We start from the raw sequence: 20,881 nt of genomic DNA, 5'->3' as shown, positions 1-20,881 counted from the left end.
TATATTTTAAATGGATAACCAACAAGGACGTACTGTATAGCACAGAAAATTCTTCTCAATATTATGTAACAACCTAAATGGGAAAAGAATTTGAAAAAGTATAGATACATGTATATGTATAACCAAATCACTTTGCTGTACACCTGAAAATATCATGACATTGTTAATCAAATATATGACAATATAAAATAAAAATTAAAAAAAAATTGAAAAAAAAGAAGTATTTTGGTAAACACAGCTTACCAATAACCAATTATTTGGTAATACTTTTTCTGATCTGCACAGCTCTTGTACCCTCTTAAAAAAATTATTCAGACACTTCACATGATTTCTTTCTCTGCCTGCCTGGACTTCAATGACTCTGTTTCTTAAGAACCCTAGTTCTTAACTTTGCCCTCCCATAGACTCAGCTTTAGTTCTGCTTTGATCCACTGAGCTCTACACTGTGACCAAGCCTAGTAGGATGAAGCAAAGTCTTCAGCAACTGTGCTGAAGGCTTGTTCTGGCTTCACTCATTATTCTCAGTGTGCACCATCCTTACCATCTGAGAGTTATGATTAGTTACTCATTAGGCCATATACTTCATAAAAGAATATGGAATTATGAAGAAAATGGTTTAGCCTTTACTGGCCATCTCTAACTTCTCACGTTAAAATAATTTCTGACCTCAGCAACAGAGAAGGGAGCCAAAAGGGAAGCATTACCTCAGGACCATCTCATTGTTCAAACAGAAATAATAACCAATTATAATTCCTACAGCTTGCCTTACACATCCCATTCCCAGGTAACATCTATTAAACCAACAATGTTGTTTTACTTATGGTGGAAAGGGTCAGTAAAACAAGCTTCTTAAATTCTACTTTCAACCAGGCCAAAATAAAGGCTTCTGACTGATGCCAATTTAATTACATGAATCTGAACATGCCCACTTTTAATAGCTAACAAAGTAAATCTTCCATGTCCATTAAGATTGTAGATGATGCTACAAAGTTATATTGAAGGGTATAACACACAGCACAAATATTTACAGCAGGCTACACTATTTGTTACAATACTCATTTCTAAATGAATTACTTTGTGGGTAGTAGTAAAGCTGAAAACTAAGAAATAAGAGTCAGATTCCTCCTGTGAGATTTCCCTTGTAAAATTATCCCAAATGTAATAATACTACATTGTTGACTTAAGCACACTTTTCAGTGACATGCCATAGCTGACCTGTAATTTTTATTCTACATGATGCCAGCCCTAATAAAATGACACTTGTGAATGTAAATTAAGCTCAAAAGGGGACAGATTGCATGATTCTGGTTTCTTTCCGATGCCTGTAGGCTATCACAGGTTCCATATGTGAAGTAATTATGTTCACTGAAGGAAAGAATAAATGCTGTCAAATTGTGTACTGAGAGAGAAAGCAGCTATTATATTTCAGTAGTCGCTAGAGCATTGCCCCCAGACAGTAGCAAGATGTATAAGAAAATAAAAACTGTGCCAGCCATATATTACACATCTGCCTTTTTATTTGTAGCTGCCTTTAAATGTATATTATACAAAGCCAATAACTTACCAATGAATGTTTCGGCTGTCTTCTTCAGTATATTTTCTGTAGAGCCATTTTGGAATATGTGGCATGATGGTTATAGAAGGGATAATGAATATAGATGTTTCTTAGTTCTGTTTTCCCTTATGTTGTGCTGCAAAACAACAACCCTGTTGGATCCCTGATGTTCGGCCTTTGCTTTTTTCCTTGAATAATATCTCAAATTCAACCTCAGACCTGCCCACTACTATTTTCCTTATAGCTGATGGGAATGGGTGTGAGACAGTCTGCATTCCAAGCTTCATTACCTATTGAGTGCATTTTAAAAAATGAATTTCGTTAGGATAACAGGTAGCAATGAGTTGGTACTCATGCATCATGTAATTCATTAGATGAATTCTCATACTTTACCTTGCTCAGTATCTGAAATAAAGAAGTAAATGATAACAATCTTTTTTTTTTTTTTAGGTATAGAGTTAATGGGACTTCTCTAAACCATCCTTCCTTGCCTACGGGAAATAGCATTGAGACCTGAGTGACACAACCCACATGCATTATGTCTGCATAATCACTGGAGGAGGAAAGTTCTATCGTTTTGTGGATCTTGCTCCTTCCTCTGAGAAAGGGAGGTAACTTTTAAGAATGGTGACCTCCCACCTCCGGTTTGTGCCCCCCGAAAATTCTGTTGCCCTTATGCTCGTTCTTAACTGACCAAAGAGGCTCCCCGTCAGGCTCTTAAACATACTCTAAATTACCTCATTCTCCAATCTTCCTCTCCATCCTCTGAAAACTAAACAAAGCAAAATCTAGCATAACTCTTCAGAACAGTTTATTTTAGTTGAGTACAAAAAACAACAAGCGACTTCCCTAGCGGTCCATTGGTTAAGACTCCGAGTTTCCACTGTAGGGGGAGTGGGGCGGGGTTCGATCCTTGGTTTGGGAACTAAGATTCCGCATGCCGCGACGTGCAGCAAAAGAAAAGAAAAAAAAAAGAAGAAAAAGAAAGGAAAGAAAAAAAAAAAAAGACAACAACAGCAAAAACCTAACACATACTATGGTGTTGATGAGTGGGAGGTAGTTGTCATTATTTGCACTTTACAAAGGAATATTTATTAAACTCAATGAGTGTTTCCAGACTGGGTTATAGAATGAATTATGGAATCACAGGTGGAATAGATTTTAAAGTCCTTTTACATCATTTAATAAACAGGATTTATCAGTTTCTCTGTGAAAAACTCTCGACCTTCAGGGAGGTTCTAGTCAATCCACTGAATGCTAAAAGCGTTCTTCTTCATAATGAGGTAAAATAAAAAACTGGCATCGATCATATTTCCTTTTGATACCAGTTTTCCCTTTTAGAGCTGCAAAGAAAACTTGCTTTCTTCTCTAGCACCCTTCAAAGTTTGAAGGCACTGGCCACATTACCACTCCCCAGCTGAGAGGTTTTGCCTTGAATACATTCAGGAAATACAAGGGAGAAAATGTTGGATAAGCTTTGTATTTTTTAAGTCATACAACTTTACCCCATTCCCCCCCCCCCACTATGGTAATACCAGTATTTTGTGCTTTTATCTGTCTTGGATTGTTATCAATGAATGCTGAATTCTGTGAGAGTGTTAAGAATTCTAAACTATTTAAACTTTCAATCAGTTGCATCCTGTTTCCTTTGGGTATCTAGAACTGGACTAAGTCCTCATGTTGGGATGTGTATAAAGAAAAAGTGATGTGGGATGACCAGGAAAATATCTACTCAAACTCACAAAAGATACATTCTGCCCTGTGAACAAGGCAGAGACTAGAATCTCTCTTGTTAAAGCAAAATATGTTTCCTAATTAATAAAACACCATACTTCACCTTTCTGAAACTAAAAAAAAAAAATTTTAATTAAAAAGAAATGAATTGAATGGTTCAAAGCACATGACCATGAAGGTCCTATTGTCTACAAGCCTCCAGCATTTTTGTCTCAGGTGAGCTTCTTTTTTGCGGTACTCGGTCCTCTCACTGTTTTGGCCTCTCCCGTTGCGGAGCACAGGCTCCAGACGCGCAGGCTCAGCGGCCATGGCTCACGGGCCCAACCGCTCCGTAGCATGTGGGATCTTCCCGGACGGGGCATGAACCTGTCCCCTGCATCGGCAGGCGGACTCTCAACCACTGTGCCACCAGGGAAGCCCCAGGTGAGCTTCTTAATGTGACTTCAAACCACCCTAAGTCAGATGAATCAGAAGAGGGGTGTGAATAGCCCTACTGAAATGAAGTAGAATTTTACATAGTGATGGTTTTTCATTTACTCTTTAGTAGCAAAATTCAACTTTATAATAACAGGAATCACTGACAAAGGCTGTATTGGGGAAGAAAATTCTTTGCAAAACCTCTTCCTGGTAACTCAACTAAAGAGAAGGAAATGGAGGCTGGGACTGGATGCCCCTTAATCTCTGATATGGACTGTTTTTTTCTTTTAACAGCTTTATTGAGATACAATTCACATATCATACAACTCACCCATTTCAAGTGTATGATTCAATGGTGCTTAGTGTATTCACAGAGTTGCACAACTATCAGAAATCAGTTTTAGAACATTTTCAAAGCCCCCAAAGAAACCTTGGACCCATTAACAGTGGGTACTTCCCATTCTTTCCTCACCTTTGTCCCTGGAAACCACTAATCTAATTTCTGTCTCTATAGATTTAGAGTTACCTATTCTGGACACTTCCTATAAGTAGAATTATATGTGATTCCATATAATAAAATCATACAATGTGGTCTTTTTTTGCCTGGCTTTTTTCACATAGCATACTGTTTTCAAGGTTTATCCATGCTGTAGCATGTATCAGTACTTCATTCCTTTTTGTTACCAAATAATATTCCATTTTATGGATATACTACAGTTTGCTTATCCATTTGTCAGTTGATGGGCATTTGGGTTATTTCCACTTTTTGGCTATTTTAATAATACAGCTATGAAAATACAAGTTTTGTATGAATGTATGTTTTCATTTCTCTTCTTGAGAATTGCCAGGTCACATGGTAACTTTAATATTTTTGAGGAACTGCCAAACTCTTTCCAATATGGCTACAACTTATCACATTTCCACCACCAATGTATGAGAGTTCCAGTTTCTCTACATTCATGCCAACATTTATTTTGTCCTTTTGATTATAGCATCCTAGTGGGTATAAAGTGGTATCTCATTGTGGTTTGATTTATATTTTCCTAATGACTAATGGCATTGAGCATCTTCTCATGTGATTACTGGCCATTCATATATCTTCTTCACAGAAATGTCTATTCAAGTCATTTTCCAACTGGGTTATTTTACATTTTTATTTTTGAGTTGTAAGAGGTATTTATATATTCTAGATTCTAGTCTCTTTTTAGATATATAATTTGCAAATATTTCCCCCATTTTGTAGGTTGTCTTTTACTTTCTTGATAGTTTCCTTTGAAGCACAAAAGTTTTTAATTTTGATGAAGTCTAATTTATCTATTCTTACCTTTGTCGCTTTAGTTTTTGATGTCAAATTCAAGGAACCTTTGCCTAATCTAAGGTCACAAATATTGACTTCTATGCCGTCATCCAAGAGTTTTGTAGTTGTGGCTCTTAATTTAGGTCTGTGATCCATTTTGAGTTAATTTTTGTGTGTGGTATAAGGAAGATGTCCACCTTTATTCTTTTGTATGTGGATATTCATATTCTAGTACTATTTGTTGAAAAGACTATTCTTTCTCCACTGAAAATTCTTGGCCACCTTGTTGTCAACCCATTGACCATAAATGTATGATATGTACTTTTGACCTCAAATTATGAGAGGCTAAAAAGAATGAGAAAAATATTTCCTATGAGTTAGCCAGAACATTAAAAAGCAATAGATATAATGAAGGGCCAGGACGAAGGTGAAGCAAGTGAGGTACTTGCTTCAGGCACAAAATTTAAGAGGGCAATATTTTAAAAAATCAAAATTGATGGAAAGAAGTATGTGCTGAACAAAATATTAGAATGTTAGATACAGACAGGATCAACATCATTGATTTTCCCTTTTGCCTTAGGCTCAAGTATGGCTTGGCACAGCACTGCTACTAATGTTACCTTTATTAACTATTTTGGTATTTTGTTTATCATGATTTTTTGCATTGTTTTTATTTATTTAAAACAATTATTTATTTATTTGGTTGCACCGGGTCTTAGTTGCAGCACGCATGTGGGATCTAGTTCCCTGACCAGGGATGGAACCCGGTCCCCCTGCATTGGGATCGCAGAGTCTTACCCACTGGATCACCAGGGGAGTCCCTGCATTGTTTTTTAAACTATTACATTGGAGTACATTTATTGTGATTATTGGAGCCCTCCACCTTTAAATGTTGCTCTGAGGCAAGTGCCTCACTCATCTCACTCACCTGGCCCTGGGCCCAGCCCTGCTGACAACTACATATAATGACTTCACACCCTAAACTTGCTACACAAGTTTTCTGCAAGCTTGACCAGCTAACCACAAACAAATGTCCATTCAACTAGTTAACCAGACAAATTCCCCTTTCCCTACTTAATTAGAGATTGTTTATGTTGCACAACACTTGTTATCTATTAGTTAAAGTGATGTTTGATATTATGACACCTGATGCAGTTTGTCTGCCTAAATAAAAGTGTATAGAGCCAACATCATCCTCAATGGTGAAAAACTGAAAGCATTTCCACTAAGATCAGGAACAAGACAAGGGTGCCCACTCTCACCACTCTTATTCAACATAGTTTTGGAAGTTTTAGCCACAGCAATCAGAGAAGAAAAGGAAATAAAAGGAATCCAAATCGGAAAAGAAGAAGTAAAGCTGTCACTGTTTGCAGATGACATGATCCTATACATAGAGAACCCTAAAGATGCTACCAGAAAACTACTAGAGCTAATCAATGAATTTGGTAAAGTGGCAGGATACAAAATTAATGCACAGGAATCTCTGGCATTCCTATATACTAATGATGAAAAATCTGAAAGTGAAATCAATAAAACACTCCCATTTACCATTGCAACAAAAAGAATAAAATATCTAGGAATAAACCTACCTAAGGAGACAAAAGATCTGTATGCAGAAAATTATAAGACACTGATGAAAGAAATTAAAGATGATACAAATAGATGGAGAGATATACCATGTTCTTGGATTGGAAGAATCAACATTGTGAAAATGACTCTACTACCGAAAGCAATCTATAGATTCAATGCAATCCCTATCAAACTACCACTGGCATTTTTCACAGAACTAGAACAAAAAATTTTGCAATTTGTATGGAAACACAAAAGACCCCGAATAGCCAAAGCAATCTTGAGAACGAAAGAAGGAACTGGAGGAATCAGGCTCCCAGACTTCAGACTATACTACAAAGCTACAGTAATCAAGACTGTATGGTACTGGCACAAAAACAGAAAGATAGATCAATGGAACAGGATAGAAAGCCCAGAGATAAACCCACGCACATATGGTCACCTTATCTTTGACAAAGGAGGCAGAAATGTACCGTGGAGAAAGGACAGCCTATTCAATAAGTGGTGCTGGGAAAACTGGATAGCTACATGTAAAAGTATGAAGTTAGATCACTCCCTAACACCATACACAAAAATAAGCTCAAAATGGATTAAAGACCTAAATGTAAGGCCAGAAACTATCAAACTCTTAGAGGAAAACATAGGCAGAACACTCTATGACATAAATCACAGCAAGATTCTTTCTGACCCACCTCCTAGAGTAATGGAAATAAAAACAAGAGTAAACAAATGGGACCTAATGAAACTTAAAAGCTTTTGCGCAGCAAAGGAAACCATAAAGAAGACCAAAAGACAACCCTCAGAATGGGAGAAAATATTTGCAAATGAAGCAACTGACAAAGGATTGATCTCCAAAATTTATAAGCAGCTCATGCAGCTTAATAACAAAAAAACAAACAACCCAATCCAAAAATGGGCAGAAGACCTAAATAGACATTTCTCCAAAGAAGATATACAGAGTGCCAACAAACACATGAGAGAATGCTCAACATCACTAATCATGAGAGAAATGCAAATCAAAACTACAATGAGATATCATCTCACACCAGTCAGAATGGCCATCATCAAAAAATCTAGAAACAATAAATGCTGGAGAGGGTGTGGAGAAAAGGGAACACTCTTACACTGTTGGTGGGAATGTAAATTGATACAGCCACTGTGGAGAACAGTATGGAGGTTCCTTAAAAAGCTACAAATAGAACTACCATATGACCCAGCAATCCCACTACTGGGCATATACCCTGAGAAAACCATAATTCAAAAAGAGTCATGTACCAAAATGTTCATTGCAGCTCTATTTACAATAGCCCAGAGATGGAAACAACCTAAGTGTCCATCATCGGATGAATGGATAAAGAAGATGTGGCACATATATACAATGGAATATTACTCAGCCATAAAAAGAGACGAAATTGAGCTATTTGTAATGAGGTGGATAGACCTAGAGTCTGTCATACAGAGTGAAGTAAGTCAGAAAGAGAGAGACAAATACCGTATGCTAACACATATATATGGAATTTAAAAAAAAAAAATGTCATGAAAAACCTAGGGGTGAAACAGGAATAAAGACACAGACTTACTAGAGAATGGACTTGAGGCTATGGGGAGGGGGAAGTGTAAACGGTGACAAAGCGATAAAGAGGCATGGACATATATACACTACCAAACGTAAGGTAGATAGCTAGTGGGAAGCAGCCGCATAGCACAGGGAGATCAGCTCGGTGCTTTGTGACCGCCTAGAGGGGTGGGATAGGGAGGGTGGGAGGGAGGGAGATGCAAGCGGGAAGAGATATGGGAATATATGTATATATATAACTGATTCATTTTGTTGTGAAGCTGAAACTAACATACATTGTAAAGCAATTATACTCCAATAAAGATGTTAAAAAAAAAAAAAGTGTATAGAGAGCAAGTCAAAAGCAGAGAACCTAATTTCAAATTCCATCCCTTGATTAACTATCCTCTGTAGGGCTTTAGTAGTTCCATCCTTTCATTATTAATTACCAGTATTGGCTGGTTATCTACTGGTCTACTGACAAGGCCACAGAGATGACATAAATGATCATGACAAGAGTGTGATGCTCCTGAGCAGCTGTAATACTTGCCCAGAATACTATGGGATTAGGTAATTACAGGAGGATTCTACTTTGTTAAACATATATTATGAGATGTGGCTGATGAAATGGGGTATGGTTGGGGGAGAGAAAGGTCTATAAGTATCAAGAAAGGATAGGTGAAATAGGAACAAAAAGAGATTCTGGGGCTACTAGAGTCTATTCTTCCTCCATTTTCATAGTGACATCTAAGTTTTTCCATTAAAGATAACTTGGTTTTATATATAAGCCTAATCCGTAATTCTTTCTGTTATTGCTTTGGGGTTGGGCAGCCATGATTGGAATTAACAAAGCCAACAGTATTTTTTATTATCTATTAACAAATACATCTGATTACTTTCAAACAAGAATAGTGATTGACTTAGAATCAAGAGTTCATAATAAGTCAGTTCAGACAGAGGTTGAAGAGAGAAATTTGAGGGAAAAGACCTATCAAGGAAAAAGTGGTTGTGAGACTAGGAATAGCAGAGAAGAATGTAGCTTCTCAGAATAGTGTTGATATAACAACATGGGACATCTGTGGCAGAGCCACCATGGAAAAATGTGGAGGTCTGAGGCCACTGAAGGTCAAAAATCTAATTTTCTACTCAGGGGTGGGTTTGCTAGTCCAGGGTCAAAATAAAACAATATTGATACAAGATGCAATCTCATTATCCCCCCTAGTCTGGTTTCTTTTTTGTTATCAACCCACATTTAGCAGATCAACCAGTCTCACTCTGAGGTAAAATTTAAAAAAGAAAAAGGTAAAGAAATATTTGCTCAAGCAAATAATTACCACTTTATGAAGGAGCTATGAATGGCCACGTCATGAAGGCCTTTGCTGTCTTACATAACTTCTGTTTACTACTACTGCCAGCTTCCACTCGAGCCATTCTCCACTTGAGACAGACACCCTTTCCTGAAAAACTCATTCCTCTTAAGGGTAATAATGGTGATTCTCACTTGTGCCATTGCAGTTCCCAGTTAACATGGCCTGTGCTCACCAGGACTCCCCACCATAATGCTTTCTAATGTGTTCTACTGAACTCTGGACTCTGTTGTACAGTTTGATGGTCAAATATGTTTTTAAAAGATAGGAGATTATTTTTTATTACTATAGGCTATCTGAGAAACTTTGGCATTGGGAACCTCAAGGGTGGGCTGCTAGTGATGATGCTGAGAGATAGTGGTAGGGGTGGGTGGGATCTACATAATGTCTGTTAAAAAGATTTGCCCATAGAGTCTTTCTTTATGATCTTTTCTTTTTTTTCTTTTGCAGTACGTGGGCCTCTCACAGCTGTGGCCTCTCCCGTTGCGGAGCACAGGCTCCGGACGCGCAGGCTCAGCGGCCATGGCTCACGGGCCCAGCCGCTCCGCGGCATGTGCGATCCTCCTAGACCGGGGCACGAACCCGCGTCCCCTGCATCGGCAGGCGGACTCTCAACCACTGCGCCACCAGGGAAGCCCCTTCATGATCATTTTGATTAGAGTAGGGGTAAGGTGGATGAAGTTGCAAGATAGCATAGTGTTCCTTCAGCACCAGTTTGGGAAAATGTGGTCTGTCTCCTATTTCTTCAATTTTAAGGGAGGTTTAAGGTTCAGAAGTTTGAGGAAGAACTAAAAATTCCCAAATTCATTCCCATTCCCAGACTCATTTATAAACATAATTCAAATTGCCCTTCTATATTTTGTTTGTATGAAAATATTCTATTTCTCAGCTGTACCAGTTTTCTCTTTCTGTGTAACAAATTACCACAAACTTAGTGGTTTAAACAACACACATGTATTATCTCACATTTTTTGTGGGTCACATATCCAGGTTTTTTTTTTTTTTAATAAAGTCTTTATTGAATTTGTTACAATATTGCTTCTGTTTTATGTTTTTGGTTTTTTGGTCCCGAGGCATGTGGAATCATATCTCCCCGACCAGGGATGATTGAACCCGCACCTCTCGCATTGGAAGGTGAAATCTGAACCACTGGACCACCAGTGAAGTCGCTCCAGGTATTATTTAGTTAAGTTTTTTCCTTCAGGGTCTTACCAGTCTTCAATCCAGATGTTAGCTGGGGCTGTGTTCTCACCTGGGACCTGTGCTCTTCTTCCAAGTTCTTGTGGTTGTGGCAGAATTTATTTCCCTAGAGCTGTACAACTCATGGCAATTTGCTTCTTCAAAGCAGGAGAGAGACTATAAAATCAGGGAGACTCAGTCTCTTTTCTAAAACTTTCACATGATTAAGTCAGGATCACACAGAACAATCTCCCTTTTGATTATCCTACAATCAACTCATTTGGGACCTTAACTACATCTGAAAAATCTTTTCACATTTGCTACCCTCTATTGGCCAGAAGCAAGTCCCAGGTTCTTCCTGAGCTTAAGGGGAGGAGATTTTACAAAGATGTATCCCACTGGGGTCACCTCAGGATATGTCTGCCTCATCAACCCAAAGCCAATTTTCTTTTTAGCGCAATTTTTATTTGTTCCTTGGAAAAGAGTTTTTACTGTTCAGTTTACTATGAATAAGCTATTAATTATAGTAACCTTCTAAAACCATACACACCAGTGAAACAAAGCTTTATATCAATTCCTATTAATACTTATTTAAGAAACTATACTACAACTTGAATTGGATTATTCAAAAGCTGCAAATGTAAAACCTGTTCCTATACTTGCATGTCAATCCTGAAAGAATAGTCATGGAGGAGAATATCACAGTAAAATATATAATTATATTAAATGTTGTTATTTTAAATGTTTCTGATGACTTCTGATGAAAATTAAAAACACATTGTGACCTCCAGCCTTCAGGTTCCTTTTGGTTGGTTAGCACCTGTGAATTGGGAACATCAAGGCTGAAATGATGTACCATTAACTCAAATATTTAAACAGAGAAAAATTAGGGCTCAAAAAATTCTAGAGCAAATGATCACTGTACTCCAATATTTCACTTTACTAATAACTCATTTGTCATGGTGATTGTTGTTTTTAGTCTCATAGAGAGGTTTACATAAGGGGAGAGGACCTAAATACATTCTTAGTAACTGTAACTTCATGGTTTTATAAAAATAGTTACAGAATAACTATTTTTAATTTTCAGTTGAAAAAATAGAATTGCATTTTTTTTCCCCAAAGAGGCCAATTCTATATATCTATAGAGGTGTTTTGCACCCAATTCAGGGTAATGACTAGTCAAAGCTATGTGTGTGTGTGTGTGTGCGCGCGCGAGTGCGCGCATGGATTAAGGGTAAAGTGGGGAGAAAAGACAAATTGCTTTTTACTATAATGATATCTTGTTTTGTAAGCAAGATGGTTTGTTCAGTTTAAATGGTTGTTATGGTACCTCCATACAGGTAAAGTCTTGAGAAACATAGCCCATGGACTGGAGGCATATGTCTGAATTGTTGGATTTTCTGTTTTTGAAAAAGGTTTAGTTTCATGAGTCTATGAGAACTCTTATCTTTCTGAAAAAAGAAAAGAATTCAGTTCTTTTTAATTATAGAAAAAGCTGCCATTGAAATATATGTGGGGTTAGGCCTTACTGTACAAAACAATAGAGACAAATGGATTATTGTCACTAGATTGTGAGATATTCTAAACAAAATGGTTTGAGCTAAAAAAGAAACACTAGAAGATTAACATGGTAGGACAAATGGGAACAAAAGATATAAGTAGTCAAGCTATTGTGCATCATTTTAGTCAAAATAGTGGGCATTCTATTTAAAGATAACATAGTGAGATTTGAACACTAGTAACTATGTCTACCTCACTATATTAACTGACCTTTAAATGTGGTTGTCCCTTTCTTCCGCTCAAAGGACATTTACCTCATAAAATAAGCTATTCATTCACTCTAGAAAACCTAAAACATGGAGAAATATGCTAAACTGACATTTAGAATTATCTCAGAACACCTTTATGATAACTTATGTTATTATGTCTATATGACTTGAATCTGAGATTTTAAAATGTATTTTAAATCCATTTAAAATAATAGCCAGATATCAGGTGGCTATTAGGGTTATCTGATAATGATATCAGGATTTTTCTTAACAGCTAAGTAATTGCTCCTTTTCCTTGCTCAAGGCAGGTTGAACTTGATGCCCTCTTCAAGATCTACACTTGTATCATATGAGGTAATGGGGCAGCAGGCTGACATTTTAGGTAACACAGCATTGTTTTTATAATAAGGAGAAATGCTTTTCTACATTGTCTTCATAATTTGGGAAACAGTGGGAGCAGAGCATCAGAGGGTTATCAAGGTTGCAGACAGTGGCTGACCCGTGATCCAGAGCTGTGATCTATCAGCTAGGTTTTCTCTTCAGGACGTCTTTTTACTGCCCAGAAATACATCCTGCCTCCCCAGCTGGCCCCACAGTGCTTCCCAGAATCTTACAAGTCATAGGGAACACATTAAACAAAAATATTTCAGCAAGCTTCAGTACCTTGGATAGCTGCCTTAATATGACATAAATAAAAAGACTTTGGACACCTCATGGCTATAATTACATCAAAGAGAGCACAGGCAATTTCACTTTCTAGTCTCATGGAAGTTGAAAAGCATAGGCCTTGTTATAAAGCAGAATTCAATTGGAGGTGTATTCCTGAATCCTTTATCCCTTGGAGGAATATTTTCCTACGTGATTTTAGCATACTTGACACTAGTAACTGAATGGATTTTCCTACCCAAACAATTTCAGAAATAGAAAGTAAACAAATAGATATAATTAGGATGAAAAGTATATGAAAAAAGATCAGATATCCAGTCCCTAGAATCTAAAGGGATTTTGGTATACCAATCACTACTCTATTTTAGTGCTAAGTATGAAATCTGGGCTAACAAGTACAGCCAAACAGGCCTAGTGAGCACTTTCAGTGCACTTTGTGTGTGTGTGGGGGCTGTTATAAATATATACCTGTGCTACAGGAAGAACTCCTGTTGCTCCTCATGAAAAGAATGCCTAATTTTAAACACCTAATGAGCTTGGTGGGGTGATCCAAGCTTCTAAAGATTTCCATAGACTTAGAGCTAATGAGAGCCAAGTTGTGGGCTGATTTGTATCAGTGGGAAGCTCTGCTTTTTGCTTGTCTAAAGGATGGAAGAGAAATGTATAATGGCTTTTGCCTAGAGGCAATTCTCAGGCTAGCTTTTCACTTAAGTAAAGGGCATCTCTTTGCCCCCCAGGGCTTCCGACAGAACAACTACATATGAGGGCCTTCTTAAAGGTAAGATTATTTTTAGATACACAACTGCTTGAAAAGAGATAGTTCAGTCAAATCTATTTATTTGAAGACAAACATCCAGATATTTGCTCCATTTTATTCCCATCCCCTCATCTCCACCTCATTTTTTTTATTTTTAAACTGAATTTAGCCAAACTAGTTGAATTCAAGGAAAAGGTTTTTTTTTTTTTTCATAAACATTAAACATATTCGGTTGCTTTTAGCTTTCATCATAACATATTATCCAATTTACGATATATAAATTACTTCTTCCTGCCCTTTGTTATGAGTTATTTTTGTGTTATTTAATATCCAATTGGTACAAATTGGAACCATGGAGTTTCCATGAAAAACAACCGTTGGCTCTCTGTGGGTATTGATATTAAATTTAGTAATATTAACAACATAATAACAACAGGCACCATCAGAATTACTTTAAGCAGAGCATTATCCAACAAGACACTGTGGGATTAAGATATTTTAGTGGCATTAAATACCTGTCATTTCATTTCCATCACTTTGCAGTGGGTGGTTGATTGGGATTAGTGGGTAGATTAGTCTTTTTATGGAAATGTTTCTATGCATTCAAGAAGCACACCCTAAATGACTGGCTGAGTCCTATGTTCCTTTGTCTTTACTAGTAATGTAGTCCACAGTACCTACTGTTTAAGGGGAAACATGCAGGGGAGGGGGAGACACCTAGGGTTAGGATGCACTTCAAAAAGCTCTTGATTCAAAAATATGGGTTGATCATATGTGTTTTTCCACTCCAACCTGTCTCTCCCTCCTCAATCCCCCAAATCAGAAGGAGATTCTCAGGGCAAAAACAAATTCTGAGAGGAAAAAAAGAAGCTGAAAGAATGATAACAGAAAAGAGAACTGGTCCAGAGAGGGGCTGACTTGCCCTGTAGACCCCAAACAGCTCAAGACTAAGAAATACCAGGTATGAAGGGAAGTCAACCAGAAAGCAGAGGTGTTAATTAAACTTGTCTAAAGAACATTTGAAGCCCATCACCAGCACCACATATAGGCATTTCATGAAATGCCTGGTAGTTAGATGTTTTTCCCAGGCAGAGGTTGGAGGTTTCTTCTCAAAAGAAATAAAATGAGCTGTTTGAAGAGAAGTAGTATGACATTAGAACACCAGAGAAAGCCCTGGAATTTGGGGTTCCCAGTGTTAACAATTGGCCCAGATAGTCAGATCCTACCCATGTATGCAGTGCTCATAAGCAGTGTTTTTAAGCATCATTGTTCAGAATAAAGTAAAGATCATCATTTTAGGAAAGTCAGTCACATGGAAGTGAAAGAACAAAATAAACACCCAGAAGAAAATACCCTTGAAAAAAGATAATAAAACCTCCTCAAAATAACCCTTCTAATTAGAACTCAAAGCATATGAAAAGAAATGGCAAAGCAAAATAAAACAAAACAAATGAACAAAAAGGTATGATGTATTAGGCAAAGAAACAGAGAATGAGAGATCTCTTAGAAAATAAAAATATGACACTGAAATACAAAATTCAACAGAAGTGTTAGGATTTAAACACACATTACTTCCCCAGGACATAGAATGAGAAAATGAAGCATAAAATACATGAGAAAAGTTAAGAGACATAGAAGATCAACCTAGTATGGCTAATGATCTGATTAATAGAAGTTACAGAAAGACAGAATAGAGTTAATTGGTAGAGAGAAAATTATCAAAATGATGTGCTTGGGTTTAGGTCTTTCTACATTAATTGTGCTGAGTACTCAGTGTCTCTTTTTAGTCTGAAGACATGAATGTTTCTTCTCAAGTAAATTCTCTTGTATTATTCCTTTGATAATTTTCTCTCTATCAATTAACGCTATGCTCTCTTTCTGTAACCTCTATTTATCAGATATTTTCATACATGCAAGGACACAGAAAACTTGATGCCTCACATTCTTGGGAAATTACTTGAGGAAGGAAACACAAAAACTGTGGAAATTACAAAAACAAAACAAAATGAAACAAAACAAACACTGCTTACTCAAATATTACTTTATTACACATCTTACCTGACCACCCTTTTTAATAGAAATTCTTGTTATTCTTTTATCCCCAGTGGTTCTCTTTTCCTTGACAACACTTATCACCACTTAACATGTTGATATACTTATTCTGTATTTATTTATTGTCTTCTCCATCCTCCACCCCCAATACAATATAAGCACTATGAAACCAAGGACTTTGTTAACAGTTGAGCCTCCATACAGCAGATGTTTGCTAAATATTTATTGTATGAGCAAGTGAATGCCTAAGTAAAGGCATCTGGGAATTGTTAGAAAAGGAGAATCCATTCCAATTTGACTCCAGGAAAATTCACTCTGTGTGCCATATGATTTGTGTCATTAAATTTGTGGAGGAGGAAATATAATTGCTGCAAACTCCTTGACTATGAAATGAACAATATTTACATAGCCATAATGTTATAAATGATGATGAATAGTTTTCATTAGGATTCATTCACACACAAATAACAAAGGCTTTCTTGTGGATAAAAATGGAATCTAAATGAAATCCATCTAGACAATGAAAAAGTAAAGATAGATTGGAAGAGATGTTTAGAAAGGAATTGAGAAGGAGAGGTGGAGGAAAAGTGTGGGAAGGTTAACGTCATTTTTTTTAAAGGTCAGAATGAAGAGCTACTGCTATGGGATAAGAAAGGAGGTTAAAAATGTGGTTTGAAATTACAAGGTGACCAGTGGAGAAACTGAGAATAAAATTTTAAGTATTTTGCATGATTGAGGAGAAAGTGAAAAGTGGTATAAATGCATTAAATTCTCATCCATCATAGCTTAAGGTAAGAGATAATATTTAAAGTAGGTAAGTAAAAATGTCAGTATGAATGATCTATTTAGAGGGGTGGGAGAGAGGGAGATGTGTAAACACCAGGAGAACAAAACCAGAAACGGTTATATACCAAGCCTCTGGAAAGCAGAAGTGAGTATGGGGAGGGGTAAGGCAAGGCAGATGTTTTTTTCCATTGTTACTTGCCTTCTTTGTGTTTTAAACAATATGCTTGTGTTAATTTAATAAACAGAAAAACAAAGCATTATTTTAAAGAAGCTCTTTATAAGGAGAAAAAGATGTGATAGAAAACGTACAAGTCGGCCACCCAAGATCATAGTATTTAAGTGGACCTGCTGCTAGCTTTGGAGGTGACCAGAGATGAGTTATTCAACAATATGAACAGTTTCCTCAATTGGGAAAGACTCAGAACTTTTTCCAACTCTATGATTTTCTGTGATTCTGATTCTATGAATTTTTTCTTCCTTGACTTTTGTTTTCTTCCTTGACTTGGGAAGCTACATAGCACATGAGCAAGATTTGGAAACACACACACACACACACACACACACACACACACACACCAAACTGAAAATGCAGCCCTTTGCTAATTGCAAAGAAAGACATGCTCATTCTTTGACACTCCCTTTATAACTGCAACAAATATCTGAGGACAACATTTTTGGCAAAGATTTTTTTTAAATAAAATCAACTAAAGTCTTTCATTAATTTTTACCTTTCAGAAATGGTATTCTTCATTATTTGGAGGTGAAAATATGAACCCAATAGCTCGGGTTAATTTAAGGTTAAAATTTTGATAAGTATATTTACTTCTTTTATAAAGGACAAAATTTCTCTGTTTATGTACTGCCATACACATAGTATTCTGCATTATGGCCCTCGAAGAAAGAGACAAGCCTGTTTTATTAGAGATCATAACCCAGAAAAATAATACTTACCTATGCACACCTGACAATTAAGAGTTGAATTTAAATTTGCATTATATAAGAGGATCAAAATTTAGTGTATATCTAAATATTTCTAATTGTTTGCTGGCTTCCATATTTAAATGCTTGCTTTTTTGTCAGTCCATAAACTAAGTTGGAGATAAACATTCTTCCTTGTGAACTATTTTTTAGAAAGAAGGTTTTCAAATGGCTCTGTAGTTGAGACCCTTTTTTCACCCAACAGCAGATGTCACACCACAGTCTAGAGCTCTTCTCTATGTGTGGGAAATTTAAAATTACACACAAATGCGTTCTTACCATTAATACTCCTTCATGTCAGCTCTGAAATGAATGTGTGTATTGAAATATTAGGTCTCGAGAACCAGTTTTGTCTAAACAATGTGCTGGAATAGTGTCATTTGAAAAGAAACAAACTATTTGAAATAATCAAGCTAAATATGTAATTTAAGTGGTACCAAACAATACCGAGGTCTAGGTGGTGATCCTCTGCCAACAGATTCCCTTTCTATCTGACTCTGCAATCCATAAGCTAATTACAGAACAACTATCCAGTTAATTTCAAAGGATATTTGCTGCTATGCCTACCATCTGACTGGCTTGAATGGACTCCATAATCCCGAGACCAGGAGCCACCTTCAGAGATATATCACAAGTGAAAATATTGATGAAGCACAAGGTTTTGGTAAGTGTTTTTGAGAGCTAAATAGTGATCATTTGTAACCTCTCAGAAGAAAAATGGTTGAATCTCTCCTACAGGTTTTCAGAACTCCTAGTGTCTTCATTATCACTTTACTAGGCAATGATCATATTTGAAACACTTGATTAGCAAATGAGCCATTTTGAATTTATAAGGATATTTCAGATCGTTCTACATTCCCAATGGCTGTATTTGGAATATTTATTATTTGACTGCTAGTTTAACAGCACTTTGTATGTAGTATAATACATTATATGGGTAGCAGTACATTGAACATTTAAATGCTTTGTAAATGAAAAAACACTATTATTATATTATTACAGTATTAGGAATTGTGTTCATATGGACAAATAAAATACTCATAAATACAACCCAGTGATGGGAGTCATTTAAAAAACTAATGATAAGCCTGGTGGCAGATTTTCCATTCCCCAAATTAACAGACGTGGTGATTTTAAAATGCCTTGAGTACATTTGTGCTGAGTTATTGATTGAAAGGCCATGTAGGTTTTTCACATAGAGACATGCTAAGGTGGACCTTTCATTAATTTTTGCTGCTACTTTCGGAAAAACTTGTCACTCTTTGAGTTTTATCTCTTATACTGCTTACAATGGACATTGGTTGTGGCAGGGAGAGTTATGTGAGAAACCTACAAACTTCATATCTAAAGGATTAGTCCTTTTAAATTGTTGAAAGTGAGCAGATATGGCCTGGCAATATTTCTGAGTGCCCAAATAGAGCACTGGCATTATGACTTAGTCTTATTTTCAGTTGCATTTGCTTATCTCTCTTCAGCAAAATAGCATTGTTATTAAGGGTGACATAATAATGGAAAATTATATTAGCATTTAAAACTCTGTTCTTTTCTTTTCTTTTTTTTTAAATGGGACTATAAACAATGATGTTATAATCATGTGATGGTCTCATCTTCTTCCTCATTCTACTGAGACACTCAGTGCCATGCAAGGTGGGCTAGGTGGCAGTAGCAATCAATCCTCAAGGCTGTTAGAAACCCAAGAGTCTGACCTGAAATAGTGAGTTTGAGAAATGGGAGGATCTACATGTGGAAAGGAGCAGGAGCAATCTCTGTAGACAGCGGTGGTAGGGTCAGTGTTTGGTCACTTGATGTCACCCATCAATAAAGATAAGGATCTTCCCATGGGGCTTAAAATGTGAAAATATTGTTTCCTTAAATTTCATTATTTCTGGAATATAATGTCTCTTTGTATTCATAATTAGATTAAAATTGTCTCGATTTTTTTTCGGGGGAGAGGGGATGTGACATGGAGTCAGGAGAGGCTTAAGTTTTCCTTGTTTCCATATCACAAATATGGGAGTCCATTGCTCCTTATTTATTTATAAATCCACTATTAAGTCTGGGTGGAAATTTAGATCTACTTCCCCCCTTGATGGCTTTATAGATTCTCAGAAAACAGAAAAAGAAAAAAAAATGTCAAGAACACCTTTAGGACTAATATAGGAAAGTAATTTGAATTGTATTTAGTGACTACAGAAATTTAGTGTTTGGTGTTATTTTCTTATTCAAAACTAGTATTGGTGAAAACTATACATATATGGAAAAAATATACCTTCTATAAAATTCCAAAGATTGAGTATTCGTTAGATTAAATTTCTATCAATTTTTTAATAAAGAGACAATATATGTCACCATGAAGCTAGCATAACAATGTGAATGTAATTCAGCTACTGAACTGTATACTTAAAAACAGTTAAGATGATAAACTTTGTTATGTGTATTTTACCATAATTTTTTAAAAAGTGAAGCAAATACTTTATTATAGAAAATGTGTCCTGGGTCTCGCATATGACAGGCATTTTGAAAGGTCTTAGTGGAGGACTGGCCTCAATGACACAAACTCTTTCTTTAGAAGGATAGAAGGCAGCAGGCTGAAAGACATTTCTGGAGATCACGCAGTCCAGCCTTCTCTTTTCATAGCCTAGGAAAATATAGCCCAGACAGGTAGAGTGACTGGCCTAAGATCAAATAGATAGAACAGAAGGGGAGTAGAAACACAGTCTCCCCGCTTAGTCTTAGCTGGTTCTGGTGCATGGCTCCATCTTTGTCAGTAAAATCAGCTTTGGTCCCTCTTCTTAAAAACCATCTATGTTGTGTGTGTGCACTTAATATTGTCAATTTGACCGTCTATTTTTCTCTACTTTTCTCTATTTGTCTCCATTTTCCTCTATTCCCACTCTTCCCAATAACTTTCTGTACTTTCCATTTTTGTAAATATTACTATTTCCTTTACTTCTTTTCACCAACTTTAGAAAGCTAGGCCTTGCATGACGGCGAGCTGATTTTTTTCTGTGATAGGCAAAACAAAAGTAAAAGCAATTGTTTTCTTATTATCACCAGTGTAATATATGTAACAGATATGTTATAGGTTATAACAAACTTTCACATATATTTTCTATTTAATCCTTTAAGTGTAGATAATTTTAGAATGTAAGGCCCATGAGGGAGGGTCTGGGCTGATTTTGTTTTCATTGCTGTGTGCT

This window comes from Aethalodelphis obliquidens, unplaced genomic scaffold (genome assembly GCF_003676395.1).
Source record: "Aethalodelphis obliquidens isolate GAN/ISIS:26980383/991018 unplaced genomic scaffold, ASM367639v1 scaffold13, whole genome shotgun sequence".
Classification (NCBI taxonomy): Eukaryota; Metazoa; Chordata; class Mammalia; order Artiodactyla; family Delphinidae; genus Aethalodelphis; species Aethalodelphis obliquidens.
Note: the sequence above shows the minus strand (reverse complement) of the source record.